The 17365-nt window shown below is 48.9% G+C and overlaps 1 protein-coding gene across 5 annotated transcripts in view; it reads right to left on the bottom strand.

Moving 5' to 3' along the window:
* The window catches only part of LOC144792311 (uncharacterized), a 258509-nt gene that overhangs the window by 123295 nt on the left and 117849 nt on the right, over positions 1-17365 (bottom strand). For all 5 annotated transcript variants that reach the window (XR_013602534.1, XM_078667261.1, XM_078667259.1 and 2 more), the window contains exon 2: positions 13696-13759. The gene's annotated coding sequence lies outside the window, so the exon portion shown is untranslated. The remainder of the gene's footprint in view (positions 1-13695; positions 13760-17365) is intronic.

Raw genomic sequence — 17365 nt, forward strand, 5'->3', positions numbered from 1 at the left:
CCCTTGTAAAAGAGCTACTCAAGTGAATACTCTCTGTGGATTTGTTAACGTTGTACTATGGTACTCCACTTCAGGTGCAGTCCGACAATGCATCACACTTCAAAGGGAGGTTGGTGCAGGAGTATTGTGCGGAGAACAACATTGAATGGGTGTTTCACATACCCTATTACCCACAGGCTGCGGACCTGATTGAGAGGGCGAATGGTCTGTTAAAGGACCAATTGTGTAAATTGTCAGACGGTACCCTAAAGAATTGGAGAGACCATTTATCTGAAGCATTATTGATTTTGAATAATCGTCCTTATTTATATTCTAACTCACCCTTTTAACTCACCTTTGATCGCTCCTGAGGCGTGAGCCGGGAGCTAGGTTGCGGATTGTTATTTAATTGCCATTTTTAAATGCGAGTTTTGCACAGGTCCTTTGCTTGTGGCTGCGTTGATTGTTTAATAAGTTTTAGAAAATACCAAAAAGAATAATTTTTTATTACCGGGTGAGGGTGCAGGCTGAGTTAGAGATCCTGCACTGTTAAGATCCCCAGGGCACAGCGCATTACGTCAGGGACGAGGGAAAACGCGACTAGACGCTCGCCCGGACGGCCGCCATCTTGAGCGGGCCAAGGCGAGCGTTCTAGTCTTTTCACCCGGCTGCATTACAAAAGACGGGCCGGCGCGACCGAACTGCTTGATCACTCCTGAGGGGTGAGCCGCGAGCTAGGTTGCGGATTGTTATTTAATTGCCATTTTTAAATGCGAGTTTCGCACAGGTCCTTTGGTTGTGGCTGCGTTGATTGTTTAATCATTTTTAGAACATACCAAAAAGAATAATTTTTAATTACCGGGTGAGGGTGCAGGCTGAGTTAGAGATCCTGCAGTGTTAAGATCCCCAGGGCACAGCGCATTACGTCAGGGACGAGGGAAAACGCGACTAGACGCTCGCCTGGACGGCCGCCACCTTGAGCAGGCCAAGGCGAGCGTTCTAGTCTTTTCACCCCCCCCTGCACTACAAAAGACGGACTGGCGCGACTGCGCAGCGGACGCGCGCCGACATTGCGCCAAAGGGGCGCCTAAGGCAAGCCCGTCTGCGCCCGTCCGCGCCGGACACGCGCCTAGCGCCAGGACCCCTGGCCGGGGTTCCCCAGCTAAGGTACGCCGCGTAATGTACGATCGCAAAATGCTGTTGTCTTTGGGGAGAGGAGGCAGGACAGCGAGATGTGCATGCTTTGAGTTCAACAGGGGTACGCAGGATTTCGCACGGTCATGCCCCAGTTGAAACAGCATAATTCGAACTATCTACATGCACACGAGCAGGTCCACTGCTAATGTAGCTAGCAAGAAGGTAGAGAGCGAGTCTGCAGATGTCAGATGCCTTTTGCTCAACGCCAGATCCCTAGTTAAACATAGCCTGGAGCTGGCGGAGATGATACAGGATAAGGAAGTTAAATTAGCTTTCATAACCGAATCCAGGACAGATGCAGCCTCGGGGCCGGACATCATCAAGGCCACCCCTCCTAATTATCGTTATGTTCAAAACAGGCAGGGTAAGAGAGGCGGCGGTCTAGCGATTCTCTACCACAGCTCTATTAAAGGGAACTTTCAGCCAGTGGCGGCCGAACTGGGCGAAACCTTGGCATTTAATTTCATCCTGTCCAATCACCAAGCCCTGAGGGGCTGTTTACTTTATAGGCCGCCTGGGACTAAGACCCCATTCCTAGCGGCATTAGGCAGTATGCTAGAGGAAGCCATATGTGCAAAAACCTTCACTGTCTTAGGGGATTTCAACTTTCATTTAGATAACAGCTCAGACCCTGACACACTGGAGCTTCTGGAGATGATGGATGGTGTTGAGTTGAAACAGTTGGTGGTGGGCCCCACGCACAAGGCCGGGCATACCCTCGACGGTGTTTTCTCCAATCATCCGGACATTGAAATCACCTCAATCTGCCCGGTTTCCTGGTCAGATCATGCCGCCATTTGTTTTAACATCTCCACTGCTACTCCCGTTATATTGAGGCAGGCAACCGGCTAGGACCTGCAGGGAGTGGAATAAGATTGAGGGATCTTCTATGGTATCTCTCTCCATTAGATGTGGACCAAGCGGCTGTAAAGAACAAGTTACTTACCTTCGGTAACACTTTTTCTGGTAGATACTATATCTGCCTGTGGATTCCTCACCTTGTGAACACCCCCTGCGTCAGCAACATTCGGAAATTCTTTTTTTCGTAGCCTCGCGCCGACGTGGACTCCTGACGTCATAGAGACACGACCTCGCTCGCGACTCCGCTGACGTCACCGACGCCTATAATAGGCCCACGCCGGCGTGATGACATCAGTTCCGCCCTTTTTTCCGTGCCATCGAGGCACACGGACGGACCAATGACAGTAGAAATATGCAAGTATACACAGTACACAGTACTCAAGGCAACACACACAGTGTTAAGCAAAAGCAGGAAAGCAACTGAAACATTTCCTTGACAACAAAATATATATAAATTACATTACAGTAACTCTGGCATAGAAGAGTGGACAACGGGGAGGCGGGTGGGTCAGTGAGGAATCCACAGGCAGATATAGTATCTACCAGAAAAAGCGTTACCGAAGGTAAGTAACTTGTTCTTCTGATAGATACATCTGCCGTGTGGATTCCTCACCTTGTGAATAGAGTCCCACAGCAGTCCCCACTCCCGGAGGAGGGTGTCCACTCTTCTAAACCAGGAAATCCTGAAGGACAGAGCACGCAAAGTGGCCGTCCCTCCTCACTTCGGAATCCAAGCAGTAATGCTTCGCGAAAGTGTGGAGGGAAGACCAAGTTGCCGCCCTACAAATATCCTCCAAAGGCACACCTCTAGCCAATGCTGAGGTTGAAGACTTAGCTCTAGTTGAATGAGCCCTTATACCCTCTGGTGGTTCCTTACCGGCCAAAGAGTAGCAGATCTTTATGCAGAGGACGATCCATCTCGATAAAGTTCTTTTATGCACCGCTCTTCCTTTCTTGCAGCCAGCAAATCCAACGAAGAGCTGGTCTTCCAAGCGAAAGTCCTTGGATCTGTCCAAGTAAAAGGACACCGCCCTCTTAGGGTCCAGACGGTGCAGTCTCTCCTCCTCCTTGGAAGGGTGAGGGGGAGGATAGAAGGTAGGAAGGGTAATGGACTGTCCTAGATGGAAGGGAGTTACCACCTTAGGCAGAAAAGCAGCCCTGGTCCTAAGAACCATCCTATCAACATGAATGGTCAGGAATGGGGGCTTGGAACTAAGAGCTTGAAGCTCACTAACCCTCCTTGCCGAGGTTATTGCAACCAGGAAGACTGTCTTAAGGGTAAGAAGCCTCATGGGACATTTGTGGAGAGGCTCAAAGGGAGCACCCATCAAAAAGGTCAATACAAGATTCAAATCCCACTGAGGCACAATGAAAGGTGAAGGAGGGAACATATTAGTAAGACCCTTCAAAAACCTTAAGACCACAGGAGACTTAAAAAGAGAAGGCTGGTCAGGCAAGCAGAGAAAAGCCGACAGCGCCGACAGGTAACCCTTTACCGTGGCAACCGCCAGACCCTGCCGTGCCAAAGAAAGAGCAAATTGGAGAACATTAGACAAATGGGCCCTCAAAGGATCAACAGACCTTTCCCCACACCACGTGACAAATTTCGACCATCTATAAGAATAGATGGACTTAGTGGAGTCACGCCTGGCTGACAAGATGACATCCACAACGTCAGGCGGGAGGGAAAAGGAATTCAGGTTGCCCCGCTCAATCTCCAGGCATGAAGGTGCAATGTCTGGAGGTGGGGGTGTAGAACCTGCCCCTCCATCAGAGAGAGGAGGTCTGCCCTGAGAGGGAGACGGAGCGGCGGGTGAGAGGAGAGGTGGAGTAGATCTGTATACCACACCCTTCTTGGCCAATCCGGAGCGACCAATATGACTTGGGCCCGGTCTTGGCGAATCTTCCTCAGAACCCGAGGAATCAAGGGTATGGGGGGAAACGCGTAAAGGAGTTGACCTCTCCAACTCAACTGAAACGCGTCCCCCAAGGCTCCTTGCATCGGATACTGGAGACTGCAGAACGACAGGCAGTGCGCATTCTCGTGAGTGGCGAACAGGTCCACCCGAGGAGTCCCCCACATCTGAAAGATGTCGTGAACCACCTCCGGGTGAAGCCTCCACTCGTGATCGGCAGAGAACTGCCGACTGAGACTGTCTGCACGAACGTTCAGAACTCCGGCCAGATGATTTGCCATTAGACAAATCTGATGGTCCTGAACCCAGGACCAGAGACGCAGAGCCTCTCTGCAGAGACACTGCGACCCCACTCCTCCCTGCTTGTTGATGTACCACATCGCGGTCGAGAGTGGATGCATCCGTTATCACTGTGGCCACCGCTGGAGGAAGTTGAAAAGGCTTTCCTTGTGACAGATTGCCTTCCACGCTCCACCAAGACAGATCCGCTGCAGCTTCCCTGGAGATCCTCACTGACTCCCCGAGATCTCCGTTGTGCTGATACCACTGCCTGCGGAGGCACCACTGGAGTGCCCTCATGTGCCAGCGTGCATGGTTGACCAACAGAATGCATGAAGCCATCAGACCGAGTAGGCGAAGGACCTTCAGGACTGGAACGACCGCTCCATTGTAAAATAAAGGAATCATCTCCCGTATGTCGCGAATTCTTTGAGGGGGAGGGAATGCACGACATACGGTTGTGTCCAGTACCGCACCTATGAACAGGTTGCGCTGTGAGGGCACCAGGTGAGACTTGGGTACATTTATCGAAAAACCCAACCTGTGCAACAACTGAGTTGTCTCTTGCAGATGATGGAGCACCTTCTCTGGCGACTCCGCTTTGATCAGCCAGTCGTCTAGATACGGAAATACATGAATCCCCGCTCTCCTGAGATGAGCTGCCACCACTGCCATCACCTTGGTGAAGACTCGAGGTGCAGTAGTAAGGCCAAACGGAAGGACCACAAACTGGTAATGCTGTGACCCAACCGTGAAACGGAGATACTTTCTGTGAGACTTCAAGATGGGAATATGAAAATACGCATCTTGCAAGTCGATCGACACCATCCAGTCCTCTTCCAACAGCGCCTGAAGAACCTGTGCAAGAGTGAGCATTTTGAACTTTTCCTGCTTCAGGTAAAGGTTCAAAATCCTGAGGTCCAGGATTGGCCGAAGTCTGCCATCTTTCTTGGGGATCAGGAAATACCGGGAGTAGCACCCCTGACCCCTTTCCTGCTCTGGAACCACCTCTATTGCACCCTTTCGAAATAATGCCAGGACTTCTTCCTGCAAGAGAAGCAGGTGGTCTTCTGAACAATAACCCTGGCAAGGAGGGTAATTGGGAGGGAATTCCTGGAAAGGAAGAGCATACCCATTCTCCACAAGATTGAGAACCCAAAGATCCGATGTTATAAATTCTCAATCTTGTAGAAAATGAGTAAGCCGACCCCCTACTGGGCCCACATGATCCGGAATGGCGGATCTAGGGCTGCTTTGCTGCGTTGGCCGGGGGTTGGGAAGGAGAGGAGGAGGAGGAGGAGGAAGCTTGACGACCTCTAGGACGGGGTCTTTGTCTGCCTCTGTACGACTTGTACAGCGTGTTCTGCTGCTGCTGCTGAGGCTGCTGCTGCTGGAATGATCTGTAAGATCGAAAGGAAGATCGGCCAAATCCTCTGAAACGTCTTCCGGTAGTACCTCTGGATTGAAGGCCTAAAGATTTTGCAGTGGCCCTACTGTCCTTAAAACGTTCCAAGGCAGTATCAGCCTTCTTTCCAAACAGACCTGAACCATCAAAGGGTAAGTCCATTAAAGCAGACTGGACATCAGCAGAAAACTCCGAAGATTTGAGCCAAGCAGCTCTCCTAGTAGCCACAGAGGAACCCATGACTCTTGCCACCGAGTCTGCAGTGTCCAAACCACTCTGGATGACCTGTCTCGCAGCCGCTTGGGTGTCCGAGATTACTTCTTGAAAATCCTTCCTGTCATCCTCAGGAACCTTTGGAATGAGTTGTTTGACAGAGTCCATCAACGCATGGATATATCTCCCCATCAAACACGTAGCATTGGTTGACTTCAATGCCATGCTGGCTGATGAAAAAACCTTTTTAGCATTTTGGTCCTGTTTCCTGGATTCCTTGTCTCCAGGAACCTGTGGAAATGCCCCAGCAGATTTTTTAGAACAGGCAGCCTGCACTACCAAACTCTCAGGAAGAGGATGCGTTGTTAAAAATGCAGGGTCATCCGGTGCAGCTCTATATCTTCTTGCTACCGATCTAGAAACCGCTGGAGCAGTCAAGGGTTTCTTCCAGACCTCATAGACAGGTTCAGACAACGCCTCGTTGAATGGTAACATAGGCTCGATCACAGATGAGGGTGAATGAAGTACCTCAGTTAAAATATTGGGTTTATAATCAGCTGTAGGCAGAGTTATATTTAGTAAACTCGCTGCCTTCTTAATCACAGTGTGGTAAGGCACCACATCCTTAGATGGAGCATTCGATACAGAAGCCAACTCCCATTCAGGTGACAGTTCAAGACCACTGGCTTCACCTAACTCATCAAAGGGATCCTCAGAATCCTGTAATTCTCCTTCCTCAGTGTCAGAATACCCATACTTTTCCTCTTCTAAAAGTCTCTGGGCATTTCTCCGAGACCTTTCTTTCACAATCGAAGTTAAAGGATTCGGAATCGACTCCGACGGGGTCGCTGCCGGCGTCGAGCCCGACGTCGGACGAGGCTTCTCGACACGAGGTCGGACAGAATCCTGCCTCGGAGTCATGGGTATCGGCGTCGATGGGATCGGCGTCGATGGGATCGGCGTCGATGGAGCCGGCGTCGTGCGCTTCGGCGTCGACGACACCGGTGGTGTCGGAAAATGCCAATGCGGCGGTAGAGCCGGCATAAAGGGCATGAAGGGTGCAGGGGCATAAGCCTGCGGAACCCCTAGGTTAAAGGCCATAGGACCCGTGGGACCAACAGGTGCACCAGACGGGAACATTGCCCTTGAATATACACCATACATGGCGTTCAGGAACTGAGAAGGATCCTGACCAGGAGTCGGAAACTCAGGATACGGACCTCTCGGATGTTCCCGGGGAGGCGGAGTCGATACGACGTCGACCTCTTCTTCGGGCGCCGGAGCCGGAGTCGATGAACCATCGGGTGCCGGAACTTCGGCTCCACCATCCCCCTGCTCCTCACCTTCATCCTCCTGACCAGAAGGATTTGATGGAATCGGAGATTGGACCTGTTCCTGAGGCTCGGGTGAAACTGGATGCACAGCCTCTTCATGTTCCGACTCCGAAACCTCCACTTCTTTACACACGAGCTTGATCTGGGACTTTGGTTTCGAGCTAGAGTCCTTCCCAGAGTGATGACGCGACTCATGGGACTTCCTTCTGTGTTTCTTCTTCGAAGACTTCGAAGCGTGTGCTGACGATGACTCCGAGTGTGACCTCGAACCTCGACCTCGACCTCGACCGACGAGATCGAGATTTTGACGACTTCTTAGTTTTTTTGCTCTTGAGTTTCGCCATAAGGAGCTTTGTCTCCCTCTCTCTTAAGGCTTTTGGAGTCATCTTCTTACAGCAGGAACAGTCCTCGACATCGTGGTCCGAGCTCAAACACCATACACAGCATTCGTGGGGGTCGGTGATTGACATGGTCTTGCCACATTCACCGCAGGCTTTAAATCCCGTCTTCTTCGACGACATCTCGAAGAAAATGTAAGAAAGACACAATAACGAAGAAATAGTAACAAAGTTACTGGAAGCTACTACACGATCCCTGAAAACCGTTAGCGTCGACGATGCGGAAAAAAGGGAACTGATGTCATCACGCCGGCGTGGGCCTGTTATAGGCGCCGGTGACGTCAGCGAGGTCGCGTGCGATGCCGTGCCTCTGTGACGTCCGGATCCACGTCGGCGCGAAGCTACAAAAGAATTTCCGAATGTTGCTGACGCAAGGGGATATTCACAAGGTGAGGAATCCACACGGCAGATGTATCTATCAGAAGCGCGCCACAGAGTCTACAGTATCCAAACCGCTCTGAATGACCTGGCGAGCCGCTGCCTGAGCGTCAGAGATGACTTCCTCAAAATCCTTCCTGCTGTCATCAGGAATTTTTGGAACAAGAACATGTAAAGAGTCCATCAGAGCGTGTAAATATCTACCCATCAAGCAAGTGGCATTTGATTACTTCAATGCCATACTGGCAGAGGAGAAGGACTTCTTTGCTACCTGATCCTGCTTCTTTGCCTCCTTCTCAAAAGGAACCTGAGGGAAAGCACTAACGTTCTTCTTGGAGCATGCAGCCTGAATGACCAAACTCTCCGGTGAAGGGTGAGAGGTTAAAAAGGCAGGATCATCAGGGGCAACCCTGTATCTTCTGGCTACACTTTTAGAGACAGCTGGAGCCGACAAAGGTTTTTTCCACACCTCTAGAATGGGCTCTGTCAGAGCATCATTGAAAGGAAGAAGAGGTTCCACCACTGAACTCGGAGAATGGAGTACTTCAGTCAGAATATTAGATTTGAATTCTGCTGTAGGCAAAGTCAACTTAAGGAGACTGGCAGCCTTCCTCATAACCAAATGATAGGGTTGAACGTCCTTAGAAGGAGTGCTAGAACCTGATGGTAACTCCCACTCTGGAGAGAAATCCAGGCTTCCTGCTTCTGCCAAATCCTCAAAAGTACCTTCATCCAATTCACCTTCTTCAAGGTCAGATTGTGAATCCAAAAACCTCCTTTCCTCCAGAAGGCGTTGAGCCTCTCTTCTGGATCTCATCTTGACCCGTTTTGCCCTCGGATCCACCTTCGGCTCCGACGGATTCGGAATCGACGTCGGGATCGAATCCGCAGGTTCAGAGGGATGTGTTCTAGGCCGACCCGGAGCAGGCGAAGCCGGAACTGGCGTCGACGGCTTCGGTGGAGCCGGAAAATGCCACGGCGGCGTCGGAGCCGGCATGTAAGGCATAAACGGAGCCGGAGGGTAGGAGTGAGGGACTCCTAAGCTAAAAGCCAAAGGACCCATGGGACCCGAAGGTGCACCAGAGGGGTACCACGACCTCGAAAAGACTTCATACATCGCGTTGAGAAACGCAGAAGGGTCCTGGCCTGGGGCAGGAAATGGTGGCTGAAAACCTTCAGGCCTGTCCCGAGGAGCGTTCGGATTCGGCTCACCTAAGGGCTCGGGACCCTCATCCTCATGAGGCTCCTCCTCATCTCGGACCGGGGACGGCGCCGGAGATGGACTCGGAGCAGGATTCGGAGTCGGAGACGGCGCCCGTGACTCAGAAGGGGAGGCCTCACCTTCAGGTTCTGGATCCGAAACATCAACGGTCACCACCTTCGAACGTACCTTCGGTGACCTCGACCTCGATCCCGACTCCTTACCAGAACGACGTCGGGACTCATGTCTCCTCTTCTTATGTTTCCTCTTTTTTGAAACATGATCCGAAGCCGACTTCGAAGACGACCTTCCTCGAGATCCAGACCTGGACCTCGATCTCGACTTCGACCTCGCCCTTCGAGAACGAGACTTCGACGATTTTCCCTTTCCAGCTTTCATCTTAGCCATCAGGAGCTTCGCCTCTCTGTCCCTCAGGGCCTTCGGGTTCATCTTCTTACACGAAGAGCAGTCCTCTACATCATGGTCCGAGCTCAAGCACCAGATGCAGTCGCTGTGTGGGTCGGTAATGGACATCATTTTGCCGCATTCTCTGCAGGGCTTGAAGCCGGTCTTTTTCGAAGACATTGTCGAAGAGACAGGATACAGAGACGCAGAAAATGTTAATAATATAGACAACAAAGTATCCGTTGGCTACAGAGATTCCCGATAACCGTTAGCGTCGACAACGCGGAAAAAAGGGAACTGATGTCATCACGCCGGCGTGGGCCTATTATAGGCGTCGGTGACGTCAGCGGAGTCGCGAGCGAGGTCGTGTCTCTATGACGTCAGGAGTCCACGTCGGCGCGAGGCTACGAAAAAAAGAATTTCCGAATGTTGCTGACGCAGGGGGTATTCACAAGGTGAGGAATCCACACGGCAGATGTATCTATCAGAATTACACCAACTGGGTAGCCCATGCTTGCATGCGATTAGCACCACCCAAATGCCGCTACCCCACGCGCGTGTGTCCTTCGGCCCCGTGGTTCACTGAGGAGATTAGGGAACATAAGATCGTCTGCAAGAAATTAGAACGGGTCTGGCGGAAAAACTATTATGAGGCCGATAAAAAGAGACTTAAATCAGGATTGGCACTCTACAAAGATTCGATAGGGAAGGCTAAACGAACCTATTTCACTAGATGTATCAAGGAGGCCAAGAATTCGCCAAAGGAGCTTTTCCAGGCAGTCTTGAGTTTGGCAGCCCCCAAGCCTGATACCACGTCCCCCAGTCGGGAACTATGCGAGGGCTTAGCAAAGTTCTTTCTAAATAAGGTGGAGACAATCTTTAACTCGCTGGACGGTCATGTCAGGGCCAACTTGCCAGGGGCCAGTCAGGAGACCGAGACGATTAACATACAAGAGGGTTGGTCCCTGTACCCGTCCCAGTTAAGCGAGGATGTTGCTGGGGTTAATACACGGGAGGGCAGGCTCTTGAGCTTCTCCCCAGTAAGCGAGGAGGAATTAAGGAAAAGGCTGTTGAGCATTAAATCTGGCTCTCCTCGTGACCCTTGCCCGGCTGCTATCGCAAAACTAGCGGCGGCCCCCATAGCCACCACACTAACCAAACTGTTTAACATCATGCTGGAGACCGACGAATTCCCATCCTGTTGGAAACAGTCCTCAATCCTACCCCTTCTTAAGAAATCCAATTTGGATATCTCGGACCCAAACAACTATCGCCCCATTGCCAGGCTACCTTTACCAGCCAAGTTAATAGAGGGTATCATGAACAGTCAGCTCAGTGCATTCGTAGGAGCTGTGCAGGCCCTGGATCCATCGCAGCATGGATTCAGAGCTGGGCACAGCACGGAATCTGCCTTAATTAAATCAACTGAAGACATCAGGAAAGTGCTGGACGTAGGAGGCAAAGCCGCCCTGATCCTGTTGGACCTGTCAGCAGCCTTTGATACGGTCCACCATGCAATTTTGGTGGACCGTTGTTGGCCTGCTGGATACAGGGGAAAGCTTATAAGATATTGAAGGCTTTCCTCTCCAACAGGAGTCAGGTGGTGGCTCTGGGGGAGTTAGAGTCAAAACCTTTCGTGCTCCCATGCGGGGTGCCCCAGGTCTCGTCCCCGAGTCCCACCCTGTTTAATGTTTATGTTTCCACCCTGGCGCCAGTCATTCGTTCTCATGGGTTTGGGTTAACATCTTACGCAGACGACACGCAGATTGTGGTGTCACTGCTACCTGTTAGAAGGATCGCCCTTACTCTAACGCCCTCTCTCTATCTATCTATCTATCTATTGCCCTCACTCAATCTATCACTCTGTCTATCTATCACTCTGTCTATCTATCACTCTGTCTATCTATCACACTCACTATCTATCGCCATCACTCTATCTATCTATCGCCCTCACTCTATCTATCTATCGCCCTCACTCTATCTATCTATCGCCCTCACTCTATCTATCTATCGCCCTCACTCTATCTATCTATCGCCCTCACTCTATCTATCTATCGCCCTCACTCTATCTATCTAGCGCCCTCACTCTATCTATCTAGCGCCCTCACTCTATCTATCTAGCGCCCTCACTCTATCTATCTAGCGCCCTCACTCTATCTATCTAGCGCCCTCACTCTATCTATCTAGCGCCCTCACTCTATCTATCTAGCGCCCTCACTCTATCTATCTAGCGCCCTCACTCTATCTATCTAGCGCCCTCACTCTATCTATCTATCGCCCTCACTCTATCTATCTAGCGCCCTCACTCTATCTATCGCCATCCCTCTATTGCCCTCCCTCTATCGCCCTGCCTCCATCTATCGCCCTCCCTCTATCTATCGTCCTCCCTCTATCTATCTATCCCCCTCACTCTATCTATCGCACTCACTCTATCTATCTATCACATCACCACAGCATCACTCAGCACCACCACAGCATCACTCAGGGGCACCACAACATTACTATGCGCTACCACAGCATCACTGAACGCCACAGCATCACTCGTCGCCACCACAACATCTCTCAGCGCCACTACAGGTTCAATCTGTGCAACCATTCAACAGCAACTGGTTCAAATATGTTCTATCAATGTTTCAAGCTTTATTACAAATGTCACAAAAATATGTTAATATTTCATTTCTGTTCTTGAATTTGTGTCACAATAAAATGCACTGAACATAATATTCACAAGTTATTTTCAAACGTTTAAGTTACTGCCGTTATAAATTACAATAACTTTTATTTAAGTATTCATTATTTAAAAAATTTAAAAGGCATTGTTATTTGTAATATCAATACATCTAAGTCGCGTAAATACAACATATATTGCATTACAAATGCTATAGGTGTCACATTTGCGAAAGTTATAACTATTGGCATTGTAAATGACAAAGCTATTAATTTCGCTATTTTCAAAGCCAACACATAAATAAAAAATGTGTCATTTAAAATACAAATAGGTCAAACTTACCTAATGCGAGACCTATTGCATTGCAAGTGCTTGTTGGCTTTGCAACCCTACTGTAAATAAAAATAAAAATAAAACTATTTGTAAAGTGCAAACTACTCACCCTTACGAGTCTCAAGGTGATGGGGGGAGTCGTGGAAATTAAGTCAGCTATTGCCAAGAGTCACATGGTGCTGAGCTGAGCTACCGCCAGAGCCCGGGATTGATCTGTGAACCCTGTGCTCCGAAGTCAGCTGCCCTGGCCGCTGCACCACACCTCTTCACCATTCGACGAGATGGCATTGACTACTCATTTGAGATCTGTCATAGAAAAGGGTCTGATAAAAGCAATACTGACTTTCTTTTATGCATCCCTCATTTCGACGAAAGGGAAACATCTGGGGGTGAGGTGTGTCAGGTAGCCCCTGTGGTAGACGATGGGATAGAGGATAAGGAGTGCCATGCCATCCCTTCATATATTTCTCCCCTCCTATATTCACAGTCCCCTTTTAACAGTTGTCCTCTTTGCTGTCATCAAGAAGTGGAGAGAGGGGAATTGGCAGGCAGCCCCTTTAAGCCAGAGCCGAGGACGGACATCAGAGGATACACGCTTCAAGATGGTGAGGTGGAGAGCGCGTCAGGTTGGTCAGTAGTTGGTCCAGCTACACACAGCACGGGAACGCGAGGCGGAGAAACCAGCGGGGGAAGACCGGAAAGACGGAGAAGACCTAACAGCCTTCCAAGAGAGAAAACCGGAGCCCAGGGGAGGTAACAGCTTGTCGGCGAGTGGAACACCCGAACCTGGCGGAGGAGGGAAAGCCGAAACAGATGGAGACCAGACCTCACTGAAGGACGCAGAGTCACCACGCCACGGCCCCGGAGGGACGTGGCTCTTACAGGTGCGTGGGCATCTACAGGCTTTTGAAAAGGGGCTGAGTCAAAGAGGGACGGGAGGGGAGGCTGAGGGTTGAAAGGGAACCAGGAAAAAGGAAATAAGTGAGACAGAAAAGAAAGACAAGAGCAGAAATCATCTGCTACTCTTCTTCTTTTGGTTGATCCAACCCCCTACCTTCACATATATGCATAGCAATTATTTATCCCTCACATCCTCCCTTGATTAAACCATAAAGCAAAAACACTTACCTGAGTCTTTACCTTCTGTCCAAGAGACGACCGCGGCCCACCTAAGGGAATGAAGTGGAAGACCCTGTGGGAAAGAAGAATATAACAAAGACAATCAATCACTGTGATTTCCTGTAATACTAATAAAAAGTGCATACCAAGAAATTATTCAATGCAATGTGCTCCCTCTTGACCGACTCTTCTACAACGGGGACCTACATACTTTCCCTACAGGGAATGGGAGACAGACACACAGAGACCAACAGACACACAGAAAAGCAAAGTAGGAAAACGCTATATACAGTTTTTATATGCTTACATATGTACATTATTTTAGAAAGATGGTGGAACTATTAATTTTGTTCAATGTGCTTATTTTGCTAATTACTTTTATCTGCTTCTATTATCTTTGCAGCACATAAATTCTATAGAAGAATTAGGATGGTTCAATACATAATGAAAATGCTAATGTTATATTATTTTAATTTGATTTCGCACAAGAATTGCCACTAAGCAGAAACTCATTCAAGGAGAAATTTAGGATTAGTTGTAGTACCACTCTATCGTTGTGAAGTTGAAAGAAAGGCTCTTGTATAGTTAATGCCTGAAGTTCCTCAACTCTCCTTAGTGAGGTTATCGTTAGAAGGAAAGCAACTTTCTATGATAGGAATTGTAACGGACATTTGTGCATTGGTTCAAAAGGCGGGCCCATTAGCCTTGTAAGGACTATGTTTAAATTCCACTCTGGAGCAGGGTGAATACTTGGCGGTATAACCCTTTTTAATCCTTCCATGAAGGCTTTAATCACTGGTGCTCTGAAGAGAGATAGGTGTGGTCTATTTTTCAAGTATGCAGCTAAGACTCCCAGGTGTAAACAAATGGATGTGTAAGTTAATCCACATTGCTGTAAATGCAACCGATAACAAAGGATGTTCTGCATAAAAGCATCAAGATGATTGATATTGTGGTTGTTACAAAAGGCAACAAAATGTTTACATTTGCTGCATAACATGCTCTAGTAGTAGACTTTCTAGCTTACTTGAGAATATTCATACAGTCTGGTTGTAGTTGTAAATAACCAACCTCTATGACTTCAGGAGCCAAATCGCTAGGTTGAGATCTCTGAGATTCTCCATAGCTCTGAGTGAGGAGACAAGGTGTGAGATGTAGCTTTTGATGTGGAACCACTGATAGTTTTAGGATTGAGAGTACCAAGGTTGACGAGAACATGTGGAGGCAAATAAGATCAGTGAGGGACATTTGTCTGAGCTTCTGAACTAGTAATGGAATTAGCAGGAGAGGCGGAAAATCGTAAGCAAATATCCCTGACCAAATCGTCCATAGGCATTGTCTTTGGATGCAGGGTGTGGGAATCTGGATGCAGATTTTGGGCATTTTGCGTTGTGCACTGTGGCAAACAGATCTATCTGTGGAATCCTCATTTTTTAACGTAGGGAAGAAGAACTTGGGGATGAAGTTCTCACTCGTGGACTTGCTGCCTGTGTCTGCTGAGCAGGTCTGCAATCTGATGGTCTTCTCCTGGGAGGTGTTCTGCTAGGAGATAGATTTTCTGGTGAATCGCCCAATACCAAATGCTTTGTGCAAGGCACGACAGCTGGAGAGAGTGAGTCCCTCCCCGTTTCTGTAGGTAGTACATTGCTGTCATGTTGTCAGTGCAAACTAAGACAGTCTTGCCTACAAGTTGGGTGAGAAAAGCTGAGTGCCAGGAACACTGCTAGAAGTTCCAGGTACTTGATGTGGAGACGTTTGTGTTTGTCCGACCGCAGCCCCTGGACTCTGTAATGTTGAAGATGGGCACCCCAACCGGTTAACGATGTGTCTGTGGAATCGGGTCTATGAAAGGCTGTCCTTTTGCTAAGTTTTGAGGGTTCCACCACTGCAGCAAGCGATGGTTGCGGCGGTCTACCAACACTAGATCAGTTAATAGATCCTGGGCCAGATGTACGACCCTTTCATTTTGCGCCTCGCAATTTGCGACTTATTGTGAGGCGCTAATTGAAATGTACAGTAGTTGTTATTACACTGATTTGCGATTCCCAATGGGCTTGTAAATTGCGAGGCTCATTAATATTAATGAGCCTCTCGCAATTTGTGAGCCCATTGGCAATGCCAGCCCTACCACGGATGGTGGCCTGCTGGGCTCAACAGACCACCACGTCTGGGACTGCTTTTTAGGTTTCACCTGGGGCCGGAGCTCCTAGCTCACTTTGTAAGTTTATGCATTTTGTCCTGTGCCCGTTCCCGCCCCCCCCTGTCCGTGCGCCGTTCCCCCCCCCCTCGCTGTCCTGTGCCCGTTCCCGCCCCCCCCCTGTCCGTACGCCGTCCCCCCCCCCCCCCTGTCCGTGTGCCCGTAGGTGCTTTTATTTATTTCATTTCGCCTTGTTGGGAGCGCTGCCCTTTTAAAAATACCTTTTTTTTATGTATTTATTTATTTATTTTTTAAACTCGCCGGCATGAACCTTTCTTTTTCTCTGATGAGAAAGAAGGTTCCAGTAAAATCTGGTGGCCAGATAACGAAGAATCCTAGAGGTGCTTGCGTGTTGTGCACGAGAATGTGCAATGCACTATCAAAGTGTCCATTCTATTCCTTGAACCGGAAACGTCCATGCTGCCCCCTTCACAAGCTCAAACATACAATGCAAGCTCACCCAGAACCTGCCCGGATTCTCTTATCGCACTTGTAGGATTTGCCTATCACAAATCATATGCGTGCGCAATGTCCGCTCGTGCAATGAAACCCACGCCAGAAGGAAACACGAAAAGGACGGACACAATCGAAATGTGTGCCGTGGAAATTTGCACAATGGAAGATGCACACCACTGTACTGGCTACAAGCTTCTATCATCACTTGCGGGGCCAGATTAAAGCCAATTATAAAATATTAAAGTTGTTAAATCCACCTTTTCTTTGCACGTTTTTGAGCAAAACTGGGTGATTTCTTACTCATCATAAAGGTTCTGCCGAAACTCGGGATCGAACCCGAGATTTTTCAAAAATCCAAAAAGCAAAGCAGTGCAAGATGGCTGTAAGGAGTAGTTTCTGTTCTGTAACTCCAGTTCTGTAGTAGGGGTATCTCTGTTATAGTCATAATCTAGTGAATAGTCCCGCCCATGTGCGTGGACCCCGGCAATCAAATACTAATCTCTTAAGTTGTCAAAAAATTGCAGAACTGCAAAGACACTTAAGAGAAAATTTAAAGACAAATAATGCAGCCTATATCCACAGGCTACACTGTCCAGTACTTCAACTAGAAATTCCACCAAAAATCCACAAACAGCAAAGCCTGTCCAGATTTCCCTTGCTTTTACTGCAAAACCCCTCAGAAATGATAGAGAGGAAGGCCTGGACAGACAAGCCCCATAGGCTGCCATTATGTGGCTTAAACAGGATACTGTGCCTTTAAGGAAACCTTCTAGAACCTTCTCCCAGTATCCCAGAATGCATAGCAGGTCCCACTGACTTCAGTTCTTTTTGAAGGCGTAAAACGCCAGACCTGTAGCATTAATTACATGAACAATTCTCCACCGGGGAGGAGGGCGGGCGCTTATGACTATAACAGAGATACCCCTACTACAGAACTGGAGTTACAGAACAGAAACTACTCCTTCTGTAGTAGGGGATCTCTGTGTATAGTCATAATCTAGTGAATAGAATGGCAAGCCCATCCCC

Source organism: Lissotriton helveticus, chromosome 11 (assembly GCF_964261635.1).
Source record: "Lissotriton helveticus chromosome 11, aLisHel1.1, whole genome shotgun sequence".
Taxonomy (NCBI): Eukaryota; Metazoa; Chordata; class Amphibia; order Caudata; family Salamandridae; genus Lissotriton; species Lissotriton helveticus.